This window comes from Mustelus asterias, chromosome 15 (genome assembly GCF_964213995.1).
Source record: "Mustelus asterias chromosome 15, sMusAst1.hap1.1, whole genome shotgun sequence".
NCBI classification, from domain to species: domain Eukaryota; kingdom Metazoa; phylum Chordata; class Chondrichthyes; order Carcharhiniformes; family Triakidae; genus Mustelus; species Mustelus asterias.
The window spans coordinates 2,113,959-2,120,192 of NC_135815.1; positions in this window are offsets into that span (position 1 = coordinate 2,113,959).

Consider the following 6,234-nt stretch of genomic DNA (forward strand, 5'->3'; position numbering starts at 1 on the left):
GACTGTTTTCTCTGGAGCGTAGGAGGCTGAGGGGTGACCTTATAGAGGTCTATAAAGTAATGAGGGGCATAGACAAGGTAGATAGTCAATATCTTTTCCCAAAGGTAGAGGAGTCTAAAATTAGAGGGCATAGGTTTAAGGTGAGAGGGGAGAGATACAAAAGTGTCCAGAGGGGCAATTCTTTCACACAGAGGGTGGTGAGTGTCTGGAACAAGCTGCCAGAGGTAGTAGTAGAGGCGGGTACAATTTTATCTTTTAAAAAGCATTTAGACAGTTACATGAGTATGATGGGTATAGAGGGATATGGGCCAAATGCGGGCAATTGGGATTAGCTTAGGGGTTTTAAAAAAAAAATAAGGGTGGCATGGATAAGTTGGGCCGAAGGGCCTGTGTCCATGCTGTAAACCTCTATGACTCTGTAACACTGCATTTCACAGCCTCTAGCCCACTGCCACTGAATTTATATTGTGTAACCCCTCAGGAGGCAAACGCTGCAGGGTGTCTGGGACACTGAAGATGCTTTAGATCCTGGGAACCTTGAGTTTTAAAGACCCTTAACTCTGATTATGAGAAAGCTGTCTTTAGGTTCAGTTTATTTATTAGTCAAAACTAGGCTTACATTAACACTAATGATGTTATTGTGAAAATCCCCTCGTCACCACACTCCGGCACCTGTTCGGGTACACTGAGGGAGAATTTAGCATAGCCGATGCACCTAACCAGTGCATCTTTCAAATTGGGAGGAAACCAGAGCACCTGGAGGAAACCCATGCAGACACAGGGAGAACGTGCAGACTCTGCACAGACAGTGACCAAAGCTGGGAATTGAACCCAGGTCCCTGGTGTTATGAGGCAGCAGTGCTAACCACTGTGCCACCGTGCCACCCTGTGTTACTGACTATCTCTACTGATGTTAATCCAGCTCCCTGAGACTGTCACTCAGTAACCCTCTCCCCCAGCACCCTGTGTTACTGACTGTATCTCTACTGATGTTAATCCAGCTCTCTCACACTGTCACTCAGTAACCCCTCTCCCCCAGCACCCTGTGTTACTGACTGTGTCTCTACTGATGTTAATCCAGCTCCCTGAGACTGTCACTCAGTAACCCCTCTCCCCCAGCGCCCTGTGTTACTGACTGTATCTGTACTGATGTTAATCCAGCTCCCTCACTCAGTAACCCCTCTCCCCCAGCACCCTGTGTTACTGACTGTATCTCTACTGATGTTAATCCAGCTCTCTCACACTGTCACTCAGTAACCCTCTCCCCCAGCACCCTGTGTTACTGACTGTATCTCTACTGATGTTAATCCAGCTCTCTCACACTGTCACTCAGTAACCCCTCTCCCCCAGCACCCTGTGTTACTGACTGTATCTCTACTGATGTTAATCCAGCTCTCTCACACTGTCACTCAGTAACCCTCTCCCCCAGCACCCTGTGTTACTGACTGTATCTCTACTGCTGTGAATTAAAGAACAATACAGCACAGGAACAGGCCCTTTGGCCCTCCAAGACTGCACCAATCATGCGTTCCTAACCAGACCATCCGTTTGTATCCCTCTATTCCCAGTCTGTTCATGTGGCTATCTAGATAAGTCTTAAATGATCCTAGCGTGTCTGCCTCAATCACCTTGCTTGGCAGTGCATTCCAACCCCCCACCACCCTCTGTGTAAAATACATCCCCCACATATCTGTATTGAACTTTGCCCCCCTCACCTTGAACTTGTGGTCCCTTTTGTTCGTCATTTCCGACCTGGGAAAAAGCTTCTAACTGTTCACCCTATCTATGCCCTTCATAATTTTATAAACTTCTATTAGGTCGCCCCTCAACCTCCGTCTTTCCAGGGAGAACAACCCTAGTTTACTCAATCTCACCTCATAGCTAAGACCCTCCATACCAGGCAACATCCTGGTAAACCTTTTCTGCACTCTCTCCAAAGCCTCCACGTCCTTCTGGTAGTGTGGCGACCAGAAGTAGACGCAGTATTCCAAATGTGGCCTAATCAACATTATATACAGCCGCAACATCATATGCCAACTTTTATATTCTATGCCCCATCCAATAAAGGCAAACATGCCATATGCCTTCTTCACCAACTTTTCCACCTGTGCTGCCACCTTTAAGGATCTGTGGACTTGCACACCCAGATCCTTCTGTGTGTCTATACTCCTGATGGTTCTGCCATTTATTGTATAGCTCTTCCCTGCATTAGATCTACCAAAATGCATCACTTCGCATTTATCTGGATTAAATTCCATCTGCCATTTCTCCGCCCAATGTTCCAGCCTATCTATATCCTGCTGTATTATCTGACATCACTATCTGCAACTCCAGCAATCTTTGTGTCGTCCGCAAACTTACTAATCAGACCAGCTACATCTTCCTCCAAATCATTTATATATATCACAAACAGCAGAGGTCCCAGTACAGAGCCCTGCGGAACACCACTAGTAAGAAGTCTTACAACACCAGGTTAAAGTCCAACAGGTTTAACCTTTAACCTGGTGTTGTTAGACTTGATACTGTGTTTACCCCAGTCCAACGCCGGCATCTCCACATCATGAACACCACTAGTCACAGACCTCCAATCAAAAAAAGACCTGTCCACTGCTACCCTCTGTCTTCTATGGTCAAGATGTGGAGATGCTGGCGTTGGACTGGGGTAAACACAGTAACAGTTTTAACAACATCAGGTTAAAGTCCAACAGGTTTATTACACATCTCTTTAACCTGTGCTTAATGCTCCCTCCTCCACTCACATTGTCTGTATCTTTAAGGACTGGTTGGCTGTAGAGATTTGCATTCTAATCAGTATTTTGTAACTTGATTTTGTGTCTCTATGCCCTGTTTGAGAGCAGATTTCCACTCCATCTGACGAAGGAGCAGCGCTCCGAAAGCTAATGGTATTTGCTACCAAATAAACCTGTTGGGCTTTAACCTGGTGTTGTTAAAACTGTTACTATTCTATGGTCAAGCCAGTTCTGTACCCATCTAGCTAGTTCACCTTTGATCCCATGAGATTTAACCTTTTGCACCAGCCTGCCATGAGGGACCTTGTCAAATGCTTTACTAAAATCCATATAGACGACATCCATGGCCCTTCCCTCGTCAATCATTTTTGTCACCTCCTCAAAAAACGCAACCAAATTTATGAGGCATGACCTCCCTCGTACAAAACCATGTTGTCTATCGCTAATGAGACTATTCAGTTCTAAATGTGTATAGATCCTATCTCTAAGAATCTTCTCCAACAATTTCCCTACCACGGACGTCAAGTTCACTGGCCTACAATTACCCGGGTTATCCTTGCTACCCTTCTTAAATAACAGGACCACATTTGCTATCCTCCAATCCTCTGGGACCTCACCTGTGTCCAACAAAGAAACAAAGATTTCTGTTAGAGGCCCAGCAATTTCATCTCTTGTCTCTCTCAATAATCTAGGACAGATGCCATCTGGCCCTGGGGATTTGTCTACCTTAATGCTTCCTAAAACACCTAACACTTAGAACATAGAACATAGAACATTACAGCGCAGAACAGGCCCTTCGGCCCACGATGTTGCACCGACCAGTTAAAAAAAAACTGTGACCCTCCAACCTAAACCAATTTCTTTTCGTCCATGAACCTATCTACGGATCTCTTAAACGCCCCCAAACTAGGCGCATTTACTACTGATGCTGGCAGGGCATTCCAATCCCTCACCACCCTCTGGGTAAAGAACCTACCCCTGACATCGGTTCTATAACTACCCCCCCTCAATTTAAAGCCATGCCCCCTCGTGCTGGATTTCTCCATCAGAGGAAAAAGGCTATCACTATCCACCCTATCTAAACCTCTAATCATCTTATATGTTTCAATAAGATCCCCTCTTAGCCGCCGCCTTTCCAGCGAAAACAATCCCAAATCCCTCAGCCTCTCCTCATAGGATCTCCCCTCCATACCAGGCAACATCCTGGTAAACCTCCTCTGCACCCTCTCCAAAGCCTCCACATCCTTCCTGTAATGTGGGGACCAGAACTGCACACAGTACTCCAAGTGCGGCCGCACCAGAGTTGTGTACAGTTGCAACATAACGCTACGACTCCTAAATTCAATCCCCCTACTTCCTCCCTTGTAATTTCGATTTGTTCTAACAGGTCTACACATCCCTCTGAGACACTACCAATCAATGTGTCCCTCCTTTGTGAATACTGAATCCAGTTCCCTCACACTGTCGCTCAGTAACCCCTCTCCTCCAGCACCCTGTGTTACTGACTGTATCTCTACTGATGTTAATCCAGCTCCCTCACACTGTCACTCAGTAACCTCTCCCCCCCAGCACCCTGTGTTACTGACTGTATCTCTACTGATGTTAATCCAGCTCCCTCACACTGTCACTCAGTAACCCTCTCCCCTAGTGCCCTTGTTATTGACTGCATCTGTACTGATTTTAATCCAGCTCCCTCACGCTGTCACTCTGTAACCCCTCTCCCCCAGCACCCTGTGTTACTGACTGTATCTGTACTGATGTTAATCCAGCTCCCTCACGCTGTCACTCTGTAACCCCTCTCCCCCAGCACCCTGTGTTACTGACTGTATCTGTACTGATGTTAATCCAGCTCCCTCACACTGTCACACTGTAACCGCTCTCCCACAGCACCCTGTGTTACTGACTGTATCTGTACTGATGTTAATCCAGCTCCCTCACACTGTCACACTGTAACCGCTCTCCCACAGCACCCTGTGTTACTGACTGTATCTCTACTGATGTTAATCCAGCTCCCTCACACTGTCACTCAGTAACCCTCTCCCCTAGTGCCCTTGTTATTGACTGCATCTGTACTGATTTTAATCCAGCTCCCTCACGCTGTCACTCTGTAACCCCTCTCCCCCAGCACCCTGTGTTACTGACTGTATCTGTACTGATGTTAATCCAGCTCCCTCACACTGTCACACTGTAACCGCTCTCCCACAGCACCCTGTGTTACTGACTGTATCTGTACTGATGTTAATCCAGCTCCCTCACACTGTCACTCAGTAACCCCTCTCCCCCAGCACCCTGTGTTACTGACTGTATCTGTACTGATGTTAATCCAGCTCCCTCACACTGTCACTCAGTAACCCCTCTCCCCCAGCACCCTGTGTTACTGACTGTGTCTGCACTGATGTTAATCCAGCTCCCTCACACTGTCACACTGCCAATCAATAATTCCGGATGTTTGGCCACACCAGGCAGTTCTCAGCCTCAGTTCCTGTTTCCCGGAGAGTTTATTGGACCAACAAGATGAAATGATCTGCCACCATTTTAATGAACCGTGGACCCTGAAATCATTTGTGATGTGACAGTTACAGAGGGAGTCAGTGAGAAATGTCAGAGTGTGTACGAGTGCGTTCAGCAAATACACACAGCAATCTCGGCTCTCCTATAATTTCATTGTTCTTTAACCTCTCCCGTGGTGTGGTGTCTACTGTGTAACATCATCACCAGAACACGCTCCTGTCCAGCACCTTACACAGGTCAACAATTGTCATTGCTTCTCAGACAGTGTCACTGGGCTAAGGGCCAAAAGTGACATGCCTGGATCACCCCTGTCATCTCACACAGCTCCAGCAGACAGGCTCAATGGGCAGAGATCAGGAGTGGGCACCCTGGTTGCGAGAGTGTTCTGACCTGGGGGGTTGTTGCCCCCACTGGTGCCAGCTGTCTGCGTGTCGTTTGTGGACGATCTGGATCAATTCCACACTGACTATTAATCCATTGAGCTCTCACACAGGTTAGTTTCTGCTCAATCCCCCGGGGAACAGTCACAAGGCTGTGATTATTGCTGGCTTGTTTATATGAGGCTCTCCACTGAAAGCATGTGATTGTGTTTTCAGTGGGAGGTTTTACTCTGCAGATACACTCACTGATATTGCTTTGTGATGTCAGGTTGGCACTGTGATGTCAGCCAGTAGAAATGAGAGATTTGCAATGTGAACGCAGCCTGGACTATGTGTGTATTTCCTGCTGCTAACCTCGTTATCAATGTACATCAACCCGTGTATTCCTGCACACTGCTCCCACCCGGACCAAGTCTTGGTTTCCCCAGGATTAGGTAGGTGTCCATCCCACTGAGCAGGTGTGCTGGGAGCCGAGATTGGAGCTCCACCATTCTCCTGCTCAGTGTGGGAGGGTTTGGCTGAGGGGAAAGTTATGGAATGGCTGAGGGAAGTGATTGGAAAAGAACAGCTTGTGTTGTTCAATTGTGTGAGAA